This window comes from Dermacentor silvarum, chromosome 1, assembly GCF_013339745.2.
Source record: "Dermacentor silvarum isolate Dsil-2018 chromosome 1, BIME_Dsil_1.4, whole genome shotgun sequence".
In the NCBI taxonomy this organism is placed as follows: Eukaryota; Metazoa; Arthropoda; class Arachnida; order Ixodida; family Ixodidae; genus Dermacentor; species Dermacentor silvarum.
Window position 1 is genome coordinate 299,655,498 of NC_051154.1, and position 22,619 is coordinate 299,678,116.

At 46.7% G+C, this 22,619-nt stretch overlaps 1 protein-coding gene and 1 non-coding gene across 2 annotated transcripts in view; one reads left to right on the plus strand and one right to left on the minus strand.

The window, feature by feature from the left end:
- The window catches only part of LOC125942958 (uncharacterized), a 773,958-nt gene that overhangs the window by 679,365 nt on the left and 71,974 nt on the right, over positions 1–22,619 (minus strand). The window lies entirely within an intron of this gene.
- Positions 6,981–7,062, plus strand: Trnas-aga (transfer RNA serine (anticodon AGA)). Its single transcript has one exon. It is a non-coding gene; the product is annotated as a tRNA-Ser (tRNA).

Consider the following 22,619-nt stretch of genomic DNA (forward strand, 5'->3'; position numbering starts at 1 on the left):
GAGGAGACGGTGTCGACGTCAAGAGCTGACAATAGATGGTCAACAGAGGATATTGACGCAGCTTCGGGGGATAGTGGTGACCGCGACAGTGCATCAGCATCATTATGCTTGCGTCCGAAACGATATATAACGCGGATGTCATTCTCTTGAAATCTAAGAGCCCAGCGGGCACGGCGACATGACGGATCCTTCAGCGAAGACAACCAACATAATGCATGATGGTCTGTAACTACATCAAACATGCGGCCACTTAAGTATGGGCGGAACTTGACAAGCGCCCAGACTATTGCCAAGCATTCTTTCTCGGTGACGGTACAGTTGGACTCAGCCTTGGTGAGCGTTCTGCCGGCGTATGCGACGACATACTTTGAGAACCCAGGCTTTCGTTGTGCGAGCACAGCACCGACGCCGACACCACTGGCGTCTGTGTGAACCTCAGTTGCGGCTGTAGGATCGTAGTGGCGCAGTATAGGTGATGTCAGGAGCCGGCGAAGAGTGGAGAAGGCTTGTTCACACTCGGAAGACCATGACGAGAGATTTGGTGGCGCTGCTTATAAGTTGGGTCAAAGGCGCGATTATAGAGACGAAGTTGGGCACAAATCGGCGAAAGTAGGACCTTAACCCTACAAAGCTTCGTAACTGCTTTAGAGTCGTCGGTTTGGGGAAGGCGGTGAGAGCGTAGTTTAGCCGGGTCTGGAAGTACACCGTCCTTTGATCCGACGGGACCGAGAATTGTAAGTTTTCGCGCAGCAAAGCCAGTTCAGTTGGAGCTGGGCGTTCTTCTGACACGTCAGAACATGGTTGGGGCGTTCAAGATGGGTTCCGAAATCTGGCGCAAAGACAACAATGTCGTTGAGGTAGGAGAGACACATGTGCCACTTCAGACCCCGCAGAACCGAGTCCATCATGCGTTTGAAGGTGGCCGGCACGCCCATTGCATAGGCCGAAGACCATCACATTGAATTCGTATACACCGTCAGGCGTGACGAAGGCTGTCCTTGAACGGTCGGCATCTGCTAAAGGCACCTGCCAATACCCGGAACGCAAATCTAACGATAAAAAAAAACTCGGCTCCTTGTAAGCAATCAAGGGCATCGTCAATTCTGGGTAAAGGGTACACGTCTTTCCGAGTGACTTTGTTTAGGCGCCGGTAATCCACACTAAAGCGAATCGATCCATCCCTTTTTTAACGAGAATCACAAGGGATCCCCACGGACTTTGGAAGGGCGAATAACGTCGCGTTTAAGCATATCATCAACCTGGTCCGTAATAACTTGATGTTCCGAGGTGGTGACACGGTATGGGCGTTGTCGTACTGGCGAGTTGGAGCCTGTGTCGATGTAGTGAACAACGGTAGAAGTTCGGCCAAGGGCACGTTGCACAACATCGAAAGAGTCGCGGAACTGGTAGAGCAGCTGGAAAAGAGCAAAGCGTTCAAATGGCGATAGTCCGTCTGCGATCGACGAATTGAATAGGTCGGCAGCTGGTACATCAGAAGGGTTAAGAACACTGTCGGCGTCGAGGGCGCGTCATGATGAATCTTGCCATAGGGCAAAAATTTGGCCGATATCAATGGGTTGCACGGATCCAAGGGATTCACCTTTAAGCAGTTTGATGAGATACGGAAGAGGATTTGTGAAGCAGAGAGCGCTTGTTCCATTCGAAATGGAGAGGTTCGAATAAGGCAAAGAAGTGGCTTCCGACTGAGAAGGAGGCGTGAATGTTCAAAGAATGCAGCGTCATCACATATGCTGTTGCAGAACATGGGGAGCAAAACAGCTGCTGTCGGCGGAATTTCTGTCTTCTGTTACGACTAGTTTGTGTGCGGCTTGATGAGTGTGGTTGTAGGGCGGCTCACATAACGGGAAGAGCTCAAGTTCAGATCTGGCACAATCGATAACGGCGTGATTACGCGATAGAAAGTCCCAGCCAAGTATGATGTCGTGCGAGCAGGATGAAAGGGCGATAAACTCAACAGTGTAGCGCTTCTTGAGCGATGATAAGTCGGGTAGTGCAGGCGGCTATAGACCGAACAGGGTCTCCATTCACTGCACGTAAGGGCATCATCTCAAGAGGCGTGGTCACTTTTCGAAGCTTGCGGCAAAGTTTGGCATATATAACAGAAACGGCAGCACCGGTATCGACAAGAGCATATGCATGTGTGCCTTCTCCAAAAACTTCGACAATATTCGACGGCAAAGTTCGAGGACTTGAGCATTTAACAAGCGCAGTTCCTGCCTCATGGACTGCGCGGGCTAGTTTCCGTCATTTTCAGGAGCTGGTCGACGACGCATGGGCGACTAGGAGCGGCGGCGGGGTGAAGGTGAGCGACGAGACGTGGGTTGCGGATAGTCACGTGAAGACGTGCTTGTTTGGGGATCCGGACTTTCATAACGAGATCGGGGACGATCCATGTAGTTCTGTGAACATCGTCTGAGTACCCTGGCGCGCGAAGACGGCAATGTCGGGCGATATGACCAGGGCCGCTGCATGCAAAACAGATCGGCTGGTTGTCGCGCTTTCGCCAGGGATTTGCAGCGATGGGGGCAGCCCATGTTACTGACGGCTAAGTCGGGGCTGCAGCATACGACACACCATGGAACGGCGAGGGCTGTTGTAGCTGCTGCCGCTTCACTGCCTCAGCGTAAATAAGAGGCGCGGCGACAGGGTGTTGCTGAATGGGCATCGGCATGGCCTCGGAAATCTGTTCTTGAATGACTTGTCGGAGCACGGGAGCCGACGGGATTGGTCGCTGCATTTGCTGCTGCTGGGGAAGCTCCTTACTCTGAGCAAACGACAGGAGAGACAACTGACAAGCCACCTCCTCACGAACAAAGTATTTCATTTGTGCGGGAAGGTATGAGTGGTCAAGCATGACGTCCAGTGCAGTGAGTGGTTGGTCAGTCACGAATGAACGTCGGGTGAGAGCCCGCTGCCTTCGCAATTCTTCATAGCTGTGGCAAGGGTTACCACTTCAGACACCGTTCCAGGGGACTTCGTAAGAAGCATTTGAAAAACATCGTCGTCGACACCTTGCATGATATGCTGTATTTTGGCACTTTCTCTTATTGAGGCATCGACGCGCCTCCAGAGATCGATTATGTCCTCGATATAGCCGGTAAAAGTTTCATTGGGTTCCTGTCCGGGCTTACTTTCAGTAGCATACAACTGGAAATTCAATAAAAGAAGAAAGAAAAAATGAACTCTGAAAAACGATAACACTAAGGAAAAATTACACTCTTAAAGGTGCTTTCTCGTGTATATCTATACAGCTCACCCCCTTACACCCAAAGAAAAGGGTGTTTAAGCCAACTAATACACCCATTTGAAAGGGTTACTTTTTGGAATTACACCCTTTCCCTAATGTATTTTGCCAAAATGCACAGTACGCTTTATATTTAGAGCTATATCTTTTATTCGATCACTATCCTAGCCTTTCGGACGTACGCCGAAGTAATCCCGAAGTGCATTCCGAGACGTCTTTAAAAAAAACATTAAGCGAAAAAAAAAAAGCCGGGCTGCGTGGATTTGAACTGTGTATACCGACAAAGTGCTAGGTGGAAAAATTACCTTTCACCCGCCGTGGTTGCTCAGTGGCTATGGTGTTGCGCTGCTGAGCACGAGATCGCGGGATCAAATCCCTGCAGCGGCGGCCGCATTTCGATGGGGGTGAAATGCGAAAACACCCGTGTACTTAGATTTAGCTGCGCGTTAAAGAACCCCAGTTGGTCCAATTTCCGGAGTCCCCACTTCGGCGTGCCTCATAATCATATCGTGGTTTTGGCACGTAAAATCACATAATTTTTTTTAAAGTTATACCGTTCGACTACTCCGCCTACACTATAGTAGTGTGAATAATACAGAACCTTAAGAATGCATGCCGTAGCGCCACATGCCGCTCTACTAGGCTGAGGCCACGCTTTTGAATGCTTCCCTTTATCTAGAAATCGACGCCAAGGTGAAACAATTTAAAAGAAGAGTAGTGTCTTTTCAATTTACGAACGGGGCCCCCGCGACAGCTCCACAATAAACGCTGTGTTCTTATCGGTATAGAAGATTGCTCCGCCATGCACCTGCGTATCATTATTCCAATCGATACTCCATAAAAAAGCAAAGATTTACTCCGTATGTTATTGCACTGGCTACAATGATATACCCCAGAAAGAACATGCGCCTGAACAACTAAGATTGGCTGCCGCGTTATGATTCGCTCCGATTGGCAGCTGATCTGTAAAACAGCATTGAGCCTCAAACTTAAAAGAAACCAGTGGTAAAAAGCGAAATGAAGGCCACCGAGTAGAAAAAAAAAAAAATAAAAGCTACGTCATTCCCCTTCACCACCAGGGATGTCATGGACATGAAGTATCAGATTGATATCCTGAGCCTGGTGTTGAGCATATGACGTGCTCGAACAATGATTTGGCGAAAACCGCTAGGAAGTAGACACTTATGGCTTTTCACTTGCTGAAGTGCCCGAGCACCCTTAAATACTGTAAGGTGTATGTTTCGCACAAAACACATGTTTAAAGAAAGCGTGCTCTAAGGGATTTCTGCGAACAAATGCGTCCATTTTCACATTTTCAGAGAAACCAAGGGTGCAAAAGGGGTGTTTCGACATCAATCTACACTCGAGGTTGTAATAGCCGAGAGTGTGCATTTCGTTAATCTGCCTATATTTGGTCACATGATGTGGACAAAAACCGTGTTAACTCATCGTAAACACGAAGGTGAAAAGGAAAAGAAAACTGCAGCCGGCATGTGAACTGTTTCACTTTTCTGTGGACAGACGAACTACCCGGGGGCAATGGAAGAAATATAAACTATCACGAGTAATATAGAGAAAAGTGAGAGGAAAGTTCCTACAAAACTGCGTGGCTGTAGACGAAAGAGGTATAAGAGGACATAGAGAAACGAACTACGCCGATAACTACTTTACGAAATATTTCAAAATAAAATAAAACGAAAAGCAATCATGCCATATCAGCAATGAAGCTATATATAGGGAACCATGTTGGTGCGTGTTGGGCATGCTCAGTTCCCCATCGTTCTGGTGCGCCCCAGTACAAAATTGCTAAGCAAATTTGGCCTCGCAGACCTCCTGGTTTGAGTGGTGCCTGCAGCTTGAGCATATGGTGGTCAGGGATGCCTTTACAGAAATTGTACCGCCTTGCGAAAGTTACGATTCACTGTCGTACTCTCCGCAAAGCTCTGCAACACCTGTCTTTAATTGAAAATGCATTATTCAGATCAGATTTTTTTCGAAGGGACGTTTTATCTTCGCTTTCCGCCCGCCTACACCTTTGAGGGTGGAAGAGCAGCACAACTTGCGTTTGCCTTAGTATAACCTGAACCTCTGCCTCGTGTGCGATGACTGAGAAGGCACGCGAAGAGCGGCTGTCCAAATGCGACAACGATAGCAGTCGGACAAGCGCTGGAAGACAGTAATATTATTACATGTGGGGCTGTTTGCCCCGAATGCGGCGCTACTGCAACAGTGTTTGAATGGCCTACGCATATAGTATGTGCAAACTTATTAAAGCTGCTGCTAATCTGTAAAAGCGGCTCGAGACATGTAGGATGATTAGTCAACTTCGTCGTGCACAAGCGTAAGCAAGGCAATTAGCAAATTATGAGTTTTGGTCACTTTCGGAGTGGTTTGACTTATCAGAGAGACTGTCTTTGAAAGCGGCACTACACCTGTGATGCGACTTGAGCTTGCAACTGCGGCGCATTCTCGGTGAGTGGCAAAGCACCACCTGCGCGTTATAGGTGTCATGATAGCGTGGCTGGTGTTCCTGTTAACAAAACTCTGTAAATATCTCTCTTGAGTACGCGTGTGTGTTTATGACTGTACGTTCTGTTTGTGTGTATGCGTGATCACTGTGTATATCCTAATTATCATGCGGCACCTAGAGTATCATACGAGATGATCGGCCAGGCTAACATCTCCTGCATATCAATAAAGTTTGTATTTCTGTCTATCTCTTATATACCATAAAAATTGCAGTAAGTATTTGCTTACTAACTAAACAAGCAGGGTGTCACGCGCCCGCAGAAAATATCAAGATATCACATTCGATGATATCTCTTCACGTTTTCCGCACGTTAAAGAGTCCCATTCATTGAAAAAAGTGGTCGCAGTTTCACCTGAAAGGCGAAGCATCAATTGCGATAGCAAACTTGTAGAGAGCTATACGGAGTAATGATATTAGCTTTATCAGCTGTATAAACTTGGACATGCAGCAGCATCGGCAACACGCAGAACTGTTGTCGACGCCATCGGCGTTTTGCCCGCGTTCGCTCAAAATGCGTGCGGCGTTGGTGACTGTTTCCGGAGCCTGTGATATAAATAGGCACTTGGTGCCGCAGCTAAACGTCGCCTCCCTTCCCTCCCCCTCCCCCACGGCTTCTCGCGCGTCGGAAGAAGGTGCGTTTGCTCTACATATATGGTGATTGTAAAGGAGAAAAGAGACGCCTACTTCTGCAGCCCTTAAGCGAGCACGGCGCAGAACGCGCGTTTGTTCTCCGCCGTGCGTTCACTCCCCGTGAAAGACGCGCCCCTCGCGCCCTTTCACTCGCACATACAGCGTTCGGTGCGCGGCGACGATTTCTTCTCCAAATGACGTCATACGGAACCTCACGGCGACGGCGACGGCTACGGCGACGGCGACGCCGACGGCAGAAATCTGCTTTTGAGTGTCCATATAATTGCTATCGCAATAAAATAACCTAGAGTCCCCCATTACGGTGTGCCTAGTAATAAAATCGGCGTTTATGCACATAAAACCCAAGAATTTCTTTGTGAATTTTATGTGCAAGGAAAACCCGGACTATAAAGTCATGATAAAGTAAAGTGCTTCTTCGAGCAAACGTCAAAGGCCCATTGCACTTGTGATGTCAGCGCACGCAAGCAAACAAAGAGCAGCCTGCAACTGAATTTGTACTGAATAGTGAAAACTGCGTGCTGTTGTCTCCCAGCGGCAGTCGTGGCCGAGCGCTTAAGGCGATGGACTAGAAATCCGTTGGGGTTTCCCCGCGCAGGTTCGGATCCTGCCGACTGCGTGATTTTGTTTTTATTATTTTTTTTTCATTTTTTTACCTGGACGTGGTCTGCATGCCTCGTGTGTGATAAGGGAGAAGGCACGCGAAAGGCGGCTGTTTTTTGTAGTTTTTTTTTTTTTACCCTATCTTGACCATTTTTGTAGGTGAAGCCGCTCTCGTGCATTTAGTTACACTTTCACTTCAAATATTACTAATGAAAAGCCGCAGTTTAGGCGAAGGATTGACATCAGTAAAAAATTAACCATTATTCGAATTAAGGTTCATAGTTTAGAGGCCCTACAAATTGCATTAATCTTTTTCTAACTCACCAAACAAGCATGCATGTCGGGTGCGGACAGACAAGGACGAGCCATTGTCAGTCACGCTTCTTATCACGTCAGCGTTGTATGTAGCACTCAGTGCTACAATGCATGGCGTGATAACCAGCGTCGGAAGTTGCAAGTGAAGGCTTCGTGCGGCCGCTTTCTGCACCGCGTGAGCACGGAAGTTCACTCGTTAACGACACGCAACAGGCCTGCTGTAACTTTCCCAACGTACGAACACCGCTGCTGGCGGATCATATCCTAGGCCCGAGGCTGCAAAAAATCCCATCAAATCAAGTGGATCCCGGGCCACGCGGTGCTCGAGGGGAACGAAAGGGTGAACGCCTTGGCTCGAGCGCTAAGCAACCGAGCGGGGCAAAGCCAATCATCCCATCAATCCCCACCCTTTACCTTCGAGCCCATGGTATCCAATTACTGCGACCTCCTCGAGATCCAGCACTCAACCACACGATTTATCATCCCCCTCACAAAACGTTCAGCACTGAAGAGGCAGTAGCTCTCAGAATTATCTAAACCTACACAGATGCCGCAAAATGTACCCAATAACATATCGCGACATCTGCCCCTGGCGGCGATACACTGCCTATACTCTTCCACATCTCGTGCGGGTGTGGGGGCAAACCTCAACACTTAAAGACGCCTAGCAGGTGCACCTCGTTTTAGCGGGGGTAGGTACAGCTGACTGGTGGGCCAAGAAGCGCTCGTCCTGCAGGTTCGTCAAACAGCCATGGCCAGTGGAGTCCTGGAATGAGGACACCTATCACTCGACCTCAAGAGCAACGACCTCGATGGTTCAAATAAATGTTTTCTCTCTCACCGCGTCTCCGAAACATTGATTACGCGACCTGCAACGCCAGGCGCGCGTAATCCACCAACAATTTCGGCTCGCGAGTATGCGCGCTGGCCGCCTACTCGCTAAATAATTAAGCCCACGCGGAGAGCCTTGCTCTCCTTCCCTAGGCGCATTCTGTCATGTGACTTCCAACCTGGGACGCGCAGGAAGACGGCGCCTATCAACCCACCAACCTTTTCAGCTCACATTCGCGCGGTTTCCTTCCCACACGCAGTGATAGCCTCGCAGCATACTGCACCGCAGCCTTGAGCTGACCGGTCATTCTTATCGCACTTGGACTTCATACGGAACATCACGGCGGAGACGAAAATTCACTTCGAATGTCCATATAGGATTTCTATCGCAATAAAATTATACAGATCCCACTTACTGTGGTAATTGAAGTTATGCGAAGCATTTTGCAGGTGCTGGCATATGGCATCGACCCTCTGGCGACGCGCTTCGATCGGCTTTTTTACTCTCTCGACAACTTCGAGCAGGCGCTGATTGTGGAGCTCGGAAATGCTGACGGTCAGAAAGAACGTCGGCTTGCCCAGCTGCTCGATCATTGTGAACACGTTCCCCTTCCTCTGCGCCAAGTAGTACGCCAGTAGTACGCCATACTCGAGCTGCTCAAGTAAACTTCTGAGGAACGCAATGTCCGAGTTGACGCATTTATCGGCGAAGCTGCGGTCTTCCAAGAGCGTCTTTTTTCCCACCCCGAGCACGCCGGTTGGCGTGCTCGGGGTGGGAAACTTACTTTTGAATCGCTATTCGTGCAGAAGAAACCACCATCCGGTGTTCCGCAGCCGACATACTTGGATCTTCTCACGTGCGTCAGCTGGCTCGGCGCAGGCAGTACGCGAGAATCAGAGGCGGAATTCGGATGAATGCGCTCGAACGCGAGAATCAGAGGTGGGATTCGGATGACTGAGCTCGAATGACGATGACGCCCCGACCATGCCGGCAATGCGAACATACGCATATCCCGAGCAGATAAGTTGGTAGGCACCGCCAGCCCCGCCGGAGTAGGAGGATAGATCGATAGATAGATAGATAGATAGATAGATAGATAGATCGATAGATACCCTCAAAGAGCTTGAAGCTCGCCAAGAATGCTTCGCATTCAATAAATAAAAAGAAAACTATTAAATAAGTTACCACTATTTGTCATACCCTACCCGAGATCGCACATCGCTTTGAAGTAGGTACGGAACGAACGCCGATAGCTGTTGGCGCGTTGATGAAGTGCACGTGTTGAGGAGCGTGAGGTCTTCAGTACAGGACTCCCGCGGCTCTGTCTTCCTCCCGTGCCCACTACACGAGCTGACGTTGGTCACGCTGGTGCCACTGTACGGGTATGGGGTTTGTGATGGGGGAAGGAAAGGGGGATGGGGCGGAGTGAGTGTGTACGTAAGAAACCCCAGGTTGTGAGATTAAGGAATGCGTAAGCTTCGTAATGTGGACTTTTGTAGGGGCTCAGGGTGGGGCGTACTGCGTGGAAGAGATTTAAATTGAGGAATGTCTTAAGGTGTAGATATCGCCAAGGAACCGTCTTCTCTTGGGCGAGGGATTCTAAAGGCTGGGGGTAAATGTGCCGTCAGAGGCGAAAGTCTTGTAGAAAAAGAAGCCGCTGTTTCGCCCCAAAAGACGAAGCATCGATCGCGATAGGAAATTATTAGAAAGCTATACAATGTAAGGATATTAGTTTTATGGGCCGTATAAATTTGTAAACATTCGCTTACTAAGTAAATTAACCAGCATGATGCCACGCGTGCCATGATGCCAGCATGTGCCACCATGAACAGTCGCTTTCAAAACGCTCGCCTGGAGAAAAGCGGTAGCAGCAGCAAGCGAATTGACCTTTGTGCTGCCTCTCGCTTCAACGCGAACTAAGCGGGAGAACACAGCGCACACAAAGCCCTCGGGGCGCCTAGACTCTGCACACATCGCAGATCGCTTTGAATTTTGGACCGGCGCAGCAGGTGCCTTACGCCATACGCCGCCCGGTGCCTTGCACGCCATCGAAGACGGCACGCTTCCTAACCGCCTTCCTCCTTTGCATGCGCGAGATCAAGCCACCAACCTCAGCTCACCCTCGCACGCTTTCACTCGCACCCACAGCGACAATGTTATTGCACTTGGTTTATACATAACATCACAGGGACGCCGACGCCGACGACGATGGCGGAAATGCTCCTGGAGTGTCCATATTGACCCTTTTCGCGGCGATCCCGTGAGCGCTGTTATGTTTATTCACGTGGCGAAGCGTCTATTGCTTGCCTCAACTGCATCCGTTACCTCCTTGTTTACAATGGAAGTGTATGACGCCAGCGCGGCTTAGAAAACCTCTGTTTTGGGAGAGATCGTAAATGGTGACTGGGTGGACGAAACGAAGCTTTGATCACAGCTTCAGAGAACATGCAAAAGCGCTTTCGGAGCTGATTAATCTATGTCCAAACGGCGCAATCAGCGTATGTGGTGCTTGTTCTAAAAGCGGGGCTAAATATGCATTCCAAACTGTCCTAGCTTTACGATTATGAATTCAATCAGGATTACTGTGTTTTTCTCTTTGTTCTTTATTCGGCAAATATTTGAAGCAGTGGCTTGTCAGTTTCTGACTCAGTGAAGTTCCTCGGTGCGGCCAATATCTGATTATTTTCTACCTAATCACTCGCGGGTGTGCTCAGTTCCGATAGATTTGTTCTTGCAGCGCACAATGCTTGAGACGTAGCTGTTTTGTACATTATAATACCTTGTAGCAAATATATACTACAGCTAGTAACTCGCTTACTCTTGTGGACCGTCACGAAACATTCAGCTTCGACCATTCGTGCGCCATAGGTGTAGTCCGTCATTTATTGTGCGTATACAGTGCGCATACATTCAAGTGTGCGCCCATTCAATTATTCTTGATACGTCGGCGATAGAGTAGGCGTAAGTTTTCCTGCCATTTGGGACAGATGTGTATAGATAACGTGCGCGAAACTTACTATGACTTACTATGCGCTACTCTCTTTGTCATTGTCTAACGAGTGGTACTCACTCTTGCCGACGTTCTGGGGATGAAGCCCTTTCTTTGAAGGTTAGCGATATAAGGCTGGCGGATGAGTAAATTTCTGTATCCTCGAGGAAAGCCGTACATTACGATGTGCCGGTAACTCGTTCGGACAGTTGCACCAGCGGTCCGCGAACTTGGCTACACAGATTCATTCTATTCCTTAACATGCCAATCACTATTTTCCCAGCCAACTACTGCACACGTCCTCAATTCACATGATTCAATCTAGCATGATTGGAGCACAGTGTGTTAGCGAAAACTCATTTGCATTTCCGACAGCTGATCGCACAGAAGCAACGTAGAAGCGGTAATGGTTTCGTATTCGTGCGCGGCCGCTGAGGAGAGGTATGGCGCGCCACCGTGAGCGCCATCTCGTTTCTCTAAAACAAACTGCTCCGCGAAAAGGGTCAATAATTTCTATCGCAATAATAGTGTTTTATTTGGAGAATATAGGTTCCATCCTCAGTGTGGCGTGCTCTTTTTGCTGTTCTGGGCGCCATATGGGTTACCGTGAAAAATATTCGTGGTCGGTTGTCCATACGATGACTATGTAAGGTGTCGTTGGTGATGGGCGCTGGAGAATGTCGAGGCCCATAGGCCTCGACAGAGATTTGGTCGCGGGAATAATTTCTGCATGCCGATTCAGAGACAGATTATAAAACTGCAACCATGTTACAATTTTTGGAATCTGTCTTTTTGAAATTGTATAACTATATGAATGAAAAATAAATTATTAAAATATGGTAGGGAATAAATAAAATATGGAATCAATGTCAAGGTAATCGTTCCGTTTCGCAGAAGTAACCGCAGACGGATTGACAAAAGTTCCTATGGCTGTAGCCCACCACCGATGCTAAAAGGGGGAGCACAACAGTAATACCCAAGCTCAACGAAAGATTATGAAGCTGTTTTCAAAAGTCCTTTTCGTTGGTGGGAAACCATTAGCAGAATCAAAGTGATCAAAAGACTACAGTTCCTTACTCATGTAATACGAGAGAAGTAAGACAACTCTTATCTTCAAATTACTCATAATCACTTTCGAAAGAAAACACTGCCGATTACGACGCATGTTGGCTGCTGGCAGTTCTTTGATGGACATTTGGTACCGAGAACGCCGCCTCACACCGTCGGCTTTCACCATCGATACATGAAACGCTCGTAGAATCCGCTTAATAGCTTCGCTGCAAAATTGGCATGTGCCTGCGCATCACGGTTGATAATGGAATTGCATATTAACGCGACAGCGTTAAGGGCCCGTGTCGCAGAAGATCCGGTGTCGGCGGCGTTTGTGTCGGCGTCGGGGGCGTTGTCCAGCCAAGAAAATCATCCCGAATTACGCCCACCATGCAGGCCCACAGCGTGGCGCAGAGGCGCTGGTGAACTAATCGAATTTCTCAAAGTAAACTGCGTCATAAAAGTCACAAAGTACGAAAAAACCACAACCTACAGACGTGATAGAGCCGGATTGTAATTTGAATATACGAGAAAACATTATTTTCTTACGCGGAAACTCAAACACGAGCCCTTCTTCCAGCATTTTTACCACTAGTACAGCGGTGTGCCGCGGTTTCCTCCTTTCAAAAATACCATCCAGATGGCGCTCGCCTCCTCGGCGGAGCAGGCTAGGTGACTATTTGTCGCCGCCCTGTTTCAAAGGGGATGCCAATAAATCATCATCGTCGTCATCATCATCATCTTTTTGGCAGCCTACAACAGCGTTGCATGTAGGCTCCCTACGGCAGCCACATGCGGAGGCGAAGTTGGAGAAAAAGAAAGCAGCAGTTGCCGCGAAACCTGATAAGAAGCCAGGGATTTTTTAATGCTATCGCGTTCCACTCAAAAAAAAAAAAGAAAAGCTAAGCTTAAGCGTCCTGCTCGCACCGCATGCGATGAATGTCGGCGGCTGCCGCTAGGAGTGCTGCAATGCACGTGGGTGTCGACGATGTCGACAATGCAGTCGACGATAGATTATGCACTAATGTCACATAGGATGCATGATAGGCTAAAGGTAATGAACATAGCTGAATATGGCTCCAGAAGTCTAGGTAGGGATCACAAACGTATTAAGGTGAGTTTTAGAAGAGAAATGAAAATAGGTAGGAAGCAAGCTGAGCAACCACGCGGGATATTTTACTAGGAAAATCAGCTGGAAATAGCAACCCAACAAATTGAGGAAGTAATTTTAGAGGATACTAAAACAGAATGGACATATGCAAATTTAACAGGGTTATTGAGCCAGAGCTTTCTCAGGTACGAGTCAGGCCCAAAGGGAACAGAAGACGTAAACCCAAGAGCTGGTGGGATGAGGAGGTTAAGAAGGCCACAGAGAAACTTGAGGAAGCATCCAGAGAACACAGATATTAAAGCAGAGGGGTGAACCAGAAGCTGATATAAACAGAAAATGGGATAACGTCTTAAACTGTAGAAGGTAAGCATCCCATTTGATCAATGAGAAGATTAGAAGAAAGGGGACCCAATGGTTGTCAGAAGTAAACAAAAAAGATAGAAAATTTTGGAAACACCTCCTTGAGTAATAAGACTAGCCTAGAGCAGAGGTTTATAGTTACAGCTCAAGGTGTTCGACTAGAAGGAGATGAGGCAATGGAACATATAACAACAATGATGACAGAAAAAATTCGAGAACGAAACGTAGCATGTTCTCAATCAGGTCAGGATAGACTAGTTAGTGCAGTAGCTCCCCTTGAACAAAGCGAGTGGGAAAGGGCAGAGAAGAGGGTTCCTAGTAGCACGTCGACAGGTCCTGATGTCATCCCAATTTTGTTTATAAAGACATTGGGAAAGAAAATATAAGAAAGCATTAAGAGAGGCCATGAGCAAAATTATAATGGACGGTAAGGTCCCCGACGGGTGGAGACTGAGCAGGATGAGCATGATATATATGGGAAAGGGGACAAAGCCGATATAAACAACTACTGTCCCATAACGGTGACGTCAGTAGTTTACAGGGTGGTGATGCAGATTATAAAGGACAGACTGCAGGCATGGGTAGAAGGCGAGGAGGTGTTCGGGGAACTACAAAATGGGTTCCAGAAACAAAGAAGGCTAGAAGATAATTTGTTCTCATTGACGCAGTGTATTGAAATAGCAGAAAAGGAACACAGGCCCCTATGGCTCGCATTTGTGGATATCAAGGAAGCCTATGACAGTCCAATCCAAAAGGTTCAGGCCAGGCAGACGCTTAGCGGATAATACATTTGTACTAACTCAATGCACAGAGATTTCAGTAGTTCAGAAAAGACCTTTATCGATAGCATTTCTAGATATTAATGAAGCCTATGACAATGCAGACAGGAAATTGTTATGGGATATTCTTAAGCACGAAGGCATAGATGACAATTTCGTGGAGCTGCTGAGGGAGATATATAGAGACAACCAAACACAAGTTGTATGGGAAGGTCGAAAAGTTAATGAAACGGTGTGAATTTACCAAGGAATGAAGCAAGGATGTCCTCTATCTCCATTATTGTTCATGCTTTACGTTAAGGATATACAAAGACGACTGGAAAACAGTGAATTAGGGTTTGATTTACTCTACATGCGTAATGGACTAATGGTGCGACAGAAGGTCACAGGACTGGTGTACGCAGACGACATAGTGTTCGGACAATAAAATGATTTACAGATACTTGCGAATAGCTGTGGCAACGCAGCGACAAATCTAGGCCTTAAGTTTAGCACACAGAAATAAGGAATTACGATCTTTATTGAAGAGACGAGTAATTACGTGGTGTCAATACAACAGCAAGTCCTACCCATGGTCAAGCAATATAAAGTACCTCGGCGTATACGTAAACGAAGGAAAGAATTACTCAAGCAACCACCAAGATAATCTGAAAATAAAGGGGAAGCGGGATGTAGCAATAATGAAACACAGAGAACTGTGGGACCATAATATGAGGTAGTGCGTGGAATTTGGAAAGGAGTAATGGTGCCAGCGCTAACGTTCGCAAATGCTATTCTACGCTTACAATCGGATATCTTGTCGGGGTTGGAGAGATATAGAGCAAGCGAGAGAGGAAAGGCAGGCAGGTTAACCAGAAGTGAGTTTACGGTTTGCTACCCTACACTGGGGTGGGGGATAAAGGGGTTGGAGAGAGTGCAAAGAGAGAGCGGAAAAAACACAAAAATACACAGGCATAGGTAACAAAAGAGGCGTTCCGATCACAGACGTTCACACAGGTCAGTGGACTTCAGGAAGCGCAGGAGCGCTTGCACGGCCTTCCGATGCGATGTTGAGTCGCGTCGATGTTGCAGTATTCTTTCTTCCGATAAAGGCTGGTCGTCCAACTGGTTCAGCACGACGGAAAAGGATTGTATCTGCACACTGTATTGTGGGCACTGACAAAGAACATGACGAATCGTTTCCGCGTCCCCACAACTGCCATATGCTGCACTGTCGGCCATCCCTATGCGGAACGCGTAGGCATTGGTGAACGCGACGCCGAACCATAGCCTACTCAGAAGGGTCTCATCTCTTCGTGGAAGTCTTGGTGGAAGTCGAAGGCTTAAAGTTGAATCCAAGGTCTATAATCGGGCGTGCATAAAATGTGGTTTATTCCAATCTGATGAAGTGCATTGACGTGCAAGAAGGCGGAGCTTCCTTGCAGTATCTGTCCTAGACAGCGGTATCGCGGGATTGGTTTAACCAAAGATAAATAGGCCGGCTGTCTTTGGGAGCCCAGGGTAAAACCACAAATGAGGCAATGCAGGGTCACATGGGTTGGGCCTCTTCTGAAGTCAGAGATAGGATAGTATAGAGATAAACTATATTTGTTCAAAGGTTATGGCTGTTGGTGCCCGGGGCTAGGCTGCCAGGGGTCCATCGCCGGAGAAAAATCTTCCGAGATCCTCGGCAATGGCCCTGGCCCGCTGGACGGCCCGAGCAAGAGACAATTAGAGTACTGGTGGAAAAAAAACAAGGAAGAGATTGATACGACCTGTTATCTTAAAATCATAGCTAGCGGCTATGATTAATAAAAAAAGGGTAATGAGAGGTATACAAAAATTCTAGATAAAGAACATGTATAGTATATCCGAATAAATCAAGCAGGCTATGTCACTATTTGTCACCGCCCCGTTTCAAAGGGAATGCCATTAAATCATCATCATCACCTAATTCCTGGTCATGCTGCTGAGCTCGAGGTCGCAGTTTCAATCCTGGCCGCGGCGCTCGCATTACGATGAAAGCGGAATGCAAAAATGCTCATGTATCGCGCATTTGGGTACACGTTAAAGAACCACGGGGGGTCAAAATTATTACGGAAAACCTCATTACTGCGCAACAATCGGCATACCGCGGTCTTGGCACGCAAAACCTTAAAATTTTCTTTTTTGTGCAGATAATCATTCTCAGTGTTTCTAACTTTATTGTCATTTTGGAAGTGAATGTAATAAGATATATGCATGCTCACCTTCATATATGATCCACAAGTTTGATGTGCTCCAGTCAACAGGTATATGCAAACAAAACATAGGAGTTGACTGTGGATGGATGGATAAAAAACTTTAATGAAAGTCCTGAAGTGCACGACTCAGCGCGCAACGGGCCGCTCCCATGTTGGGACAGTCAGGTCATGCCTGACCGCCGCATCGTGGGCAATCTGGATAGCCCATAGTTGCGCCCAGGCATCGGGGCTCTAGATAGCGGAGAGCCACTTGTCCTCATTTATTTGTTCCGTGCCTCGTAACGAGGGGCAACGCCAGAGCATATATGGTCTAGGCTAACGAAGTCATTGCAGTGCCTGCAAGAACTACTGGCGTAAGTGTCTGGAAAAAGCTTGTGTAATAAAGCCGGGCTGGGATACGAACCTGTTTGCAATAATGTGAGGGTCAATGCCTGCGCTCTATTTAACTTCTTCTGAAGAAGGGAAAGTCTCTCCTGCCGAGATAAAAGTGCAGCGTAATTTCATTATATCTGCTCGGTTGATCTATATTCACCACTGCGGGCCAGCGTTGACTGTGATATTGTTTAAATGGTGCCTGTCATGAACAATTTATTTTGAGAAAGTGTATAAAGAGAGAGAGAGAGAGAGAGAGAATAAACTTGATGCAAAAGATCACACGAGCGTAGGTAGCTCCTCCGCTCTGCAGTGGGTGGTACCCTCAGTCCAGGAGTCCAACGGCCTTAGCTGCCCTACTCGGTCGGTTGACCAGGTTAAGCTGGTCCGTCTAGTCAGGAGCTGGACAGTGCTTGCTCCCGTTGCCGTGTGTGGGGTGAGCTGTGGGTGTGAGATGTAGTGCGCATTCGCAAGCATATACCATGTGGTAAAGCGGTGAGCATTGATCGCAGTGTGGGCATTTATAGGAATACAGCGTAGGGTGTATGGCAGCATATTAGGGCTTACTCTCGTGTCAGAGCCTTATTAGGCGGCGGTAGTGTTCTTCGTGAAAGGTGATAGTGTTGGAGGATGTGCGAGTAGTATGCTTGAATAATCGTATGATGTATTTCTTTCCACAGTACACATGCACGAAGTTCCCATTGACCAGTGTAAAAGCATAATAAGTAGCCTTTTTCGATGCTGGCCCTTGAAACGTAGGAGAAATAAGTGTATGAAATCCTTGATCAAAAAGTATTCATATGATTTTTCTTTATACCATATGGAATGTTTATATTCCGTAACAATACGTACGTGGAAAGGAGTCTTGCATTAAAAGACTGCAAAAGGTAGCTTGAGTGCGCAAAACTTGCAAATGTCAAAATTCAGTGACTTACCATTGTTGTCCACATTAAAATCCATAATTTTCATGTTGCATTCGACTTTACATTTTAGTAAAACAAAATGTTTATTCCATAGAAATCCCATATGAAATCAACGCAATAACATGTTTCAACTAAGGTTTTGTTGATTGAGCGAGAAGACGTCAGTGGAATGCCTACTAGAATTCGACGACCATTTTCGTAAAGGCAATGCTATCGATCTCCGCGTAGACGGGCAGGAGCTAACGGTGGTCAAGTCCAGCATTGATGTGCACCTTCTTCAAGTTTACTTAATTCCGCAGCGCCCAAATAAATGTGCCCACTCTGACAGGCGGAGCATCTTCAAGGGAACAAGTCAGCAGGGAAAGCTGACTTGTTACAATGTGTCGTTTTGAGGGAGTCCAGGGAGCAGGATCAGCTCTGATACAAATACTAAAGTTGCGAATCACGCTGTTCTCCCTGATCACTGCAGCTACTATTCCCGGGCTTTCTTCGTTTTCAATGAACCCGCCGATGAGGAGCTTCTCGATAATTGTTTGTTTCAAAACGCCTTCGAGAATAGCCTTCTGCCGCAATTCGCTCGTCATGTCGACAGCCAAATGATTGATAGCCGTAGTCATACCAAGGTACTCGCTTGGGGTGTATGGGTAAGAGTCGCATAAGAGTTCTCAGTCTAGCAAATAGAGCTCTTTCGGCTATTCTTTATTAGCAAATACGTGAAAAGCGTGTCGGCCACCGGTCATATTAGTCGAAGATGATGAAGTCTGCAGAGGCGCCGAAAGCGCGTCTATAAAGCCTTCCGGGGCAGCCTCGTGTTTGACGCTGGCTACGCATGCGATGCTCTTTGATTTTCGTCAAGCAGGTTGTGACCTTAAAAGCAACTTTGCATATCCAAGAAACATAGGATCACTGTCTTGGTCACTGAGCTATGCCGAAGAGCGTCAAGTACCGAGAGGCTTGCAATTTTGGTGACGGACAGTTTAAGATACACGTATGTAATGCAGCGATGTGTTCTCAGTAGCCATCCAATAAGCTCCGGGTGCTGTGGCATCTGCAGTGCCCCAAAATATTCAATCAATTGTAAAGCGCCGGTAGAATTCTTCAAGAAAAGCTGGCCAGCCGTGTACGGCATTCCTGGCAGTTCAGATTGGGAACCCTGAAGGAGCATGTTCCAGGTCGATAGCTTGTCGACAATCTGACACGTTTTGTCTTCACCTGCTGTGCAGGGTACGAAGTGATCAGTGGCTCCATCTCCCGGGACTTCCATCTCGTCGCATACCGTTTCACGTGACTCCTAGATAGGGCTTTTCTTGCTGTGGCATGCACTTGAGAGTTTGGCAGAGCACCTGCATAACAATAGGGTTAGAAATTGCTGGTTGTAGAACAATTTGGACAACCACAAAATTGTTTTCCTTCCTGTTTAGCCCCATTGTTCAATATTCAATTGGCTGCACTTTGAGAGCACTCACAACATTGTAAAACGGGCATCCCAAACTCTCAAGCTTGGACGTATCATAGTATTTGTTCCGACAAGCAGGAATTTGGAAGAACACGCAGAAGTGGGCATGGCCTATTGCATTATAATTACACAGAACGCATCATTGATGACGTCATAATACCTGATAGCTGCCTAAACCGGAATAACATAATCTAGGAAACGAAATGTGCACCCCACGCTACCTCCGACAGCAACCTGATACTAACGCATTCCTCGCCATTGACGCGGTTTAAGATCATTCTTTCCGGACATTTTAATATGATGATACCCAAAGGGGCTGACTATGCTCTTTCTTCACAGAGCTGTAGAAATGTTATACCTAGCTTCATAGAAACAAGGTATAACACCATTAACGAGAGACATCAACAACAAATGTCGAGACGTTGCATAGCACGCGACAGTAATGAAGCCGCAATCTCGAAGCTTGCCAAACACATAACGAGGCTCTGTAGACGTTATAGTTAGGGAAGAACCAGCCAGATGTTCTTCCACAGAAACTGAACTTCGCCGGCTTTCGCAGAAACAAAGTCTTTGAATTCAGGTCTTTGGAAAGTTTATTTCAGCCACAAACTCTTTTATTGATAGCAATACGAGACATTGCGGAACGGAGGTACGGTTTTTAATTTTCAGCTTCGAGAAACTTCTTTATCCGGATGCGAGAGCTCGATAGCGACATTAAGAGCAAAGTCATGTTTCTCAAGGTACTCAAGTACGTCGATCACGGAAATGCCCTGTTTAATGATTGCAGAAAGTGCAGTGAGCTCGTGTGGGATTCGTTTGTGGATTCGTGCTAGAGTCGGGTAGATGACTTTCTCGTTCGTTCGAAGCTTTGAGGACGGTGTGACAGTGACTCGCAACTTTCACAAGGCGATAACTTTTACATAAGACCGCCCTTAATGGTCAAGTGACTGGGCTCACCAAAGTTTATAGGCTGTGGAGGCGAAAGTCGCTGTCGCGCAATTTAACAATAGGGGATGGAGCGTGTCCAGCGCGCACCAACACGGTTTCTCTATAGCTTCATCGATAGGTTGGCATCCTTGTATTTTTGGAAATATTTGCATAGTAGTTGTGTGTTTATCGTATTTCTCTTTATCTTCTTGTATTGTTTTATCTATTACCACGTTCTTTGGTGTTAACGTTTCTCTCGCATCTATTCTGTTTTTGTGTCTTTTCCATGGCTGTGGGATAGTTCAAGAGTCTATAGAAAAGTGAAACAGCCAAGATAACCCGTGGCCTCTTGCTTTCCTTTCCGTCTTCGAATTTCAAATAAGTTACCTATGTTACTGTCCGCATTATATCACTTAATACATGCAGCCTTAAGAAGTATGTCGTTTCTGTATTACTCAGTCCAACAGTTGTAAACTTGACGCGGATTTTTTACATCTATTCTTCAAGTTCCATTTCCAATGAAACTAAAAGAAAACATGGAATATCCGAACCAGTAATTTGCTTTTTATAGTTGGTATATTTACACATCCTCTCTCTCTCGTAACAGTTTTTGCTGTAAAGCCAAAGTACTCAGCACTGGGCCCTGATACATAACCTACATGCTCCTCTAAAAGTCCCAACATTGGTATTTCATTTGACGAAGCTGCTACAATCCCTTCTCTGAAGGATTAGCTCACATTGAAGGACTACGCTTAAGGATCAGTTCACAGCGGCCTCGGCGGCACATCGGGACGTTTCACTGACACGGGGAAACAGCTGGCCTACAATCACAGTGTCTCTTACGAAATAAGTTGGCCAAAATGGAATTGTAATAAAACAGACCATTAGTCTTACTGCGGTGTTTTAGCTTGACTGTTGTTTGACTTACCTGCCGTGTAGCCTCCAAAGGCAGCTGCTTGGAGTTGACACGCCGTTAATGTCGTCAGCATCGTCAACACACACGGCAGCGTGTCACGCGGGTGGATGTGCATTTTGCAGCCGAAGACGCTGAGGCTGTACTCGTGAGTAGCCACTGCGCCACATTCGACGACCAGGTGAGTCATGCTCGCACCAGCTTCTGCTCTGCGGGTACTCGGCTCCTCCGAACTGCGTTGACAATACGTGACAATAATGAGCGCTGCATATATGAAAGTCACTGCCGTTAAGCAACCAAGTTGCCGAACACTATAGCTCTTCCAACGAAATGCTTCCTACTTTATTCTAAGCAAACAACGCCTTCCCAATAAATAAATAGATAAATAAAAAAGCAATCTCATCATCCATTCGGGAAAAAGGGAAACCAGATTCTGGGTGCTCTTTCGTTGTTCTGCGCAATGGTCTTGTTTTATTACCGCCAGAATAAGTTAGGAAATGACGAAGTGCGGAATATACGTAGTAATCTTGGTTCTGCAAATGCAGCTGCAGTGTAGTGAGCCTTAACCTAATTTATCCGAACTTATCCTAACGACACTGAATATGTTTATAGATTGCCAAAAAATTATCTGTGTGCCAAAAATTGGTATTTTCCATTTCGATTGAAACCTGATGTTAATCCGTGACGTTAAAATGCCCAAGGAGCTATATCATACGTTATAATTTTTTCCGACTTTATTCCATTCAAGCATCACTTTATTCCAACTAATAAAAAAAGTACAAAAAAGAAAAAGTATCCTAACAGAATACGTACCCAGTGCACAGTGATCACTATATCATAGGCCACGCGTTTATTTTGGCACTTTCTCGTGCTACCGTTTCCAGCACCCCGGTTATGTGTTCAATGTTGGCGTTCTTTCATAAAGAGACCAGAGGCTGAGCTTCATCCTTTCATACCCCGCTGTTGTCTATGTGACTCAGTCCCGTGTAGGAAAAGGCGCCCTATATGTGACAAAAAAGAGTCTCAATGCCCATTTGTTTTAATCGTTTGTATGCTTTTTTTATTTTTGCGCCATTTATATGGCAGTAGAAACCAGCGGTATCATATACACAAAGGAGCTCTAACGGCGCACCTACTAAAATAACGTAATTAGTAAATTTATTTTCCTATGCGGCCTTGCTAAGTTCTGTAAACATTTTACTGGTACCTTGGTTCGCACACCTTCATGTGCGAATCGAGGCATACAACTGAAGCATAAGACTAAAGCATAGCTTGGAAGTCTTCCTCAAGCGTTACCAGCCAACAAACTCACGTGGTGTACCGT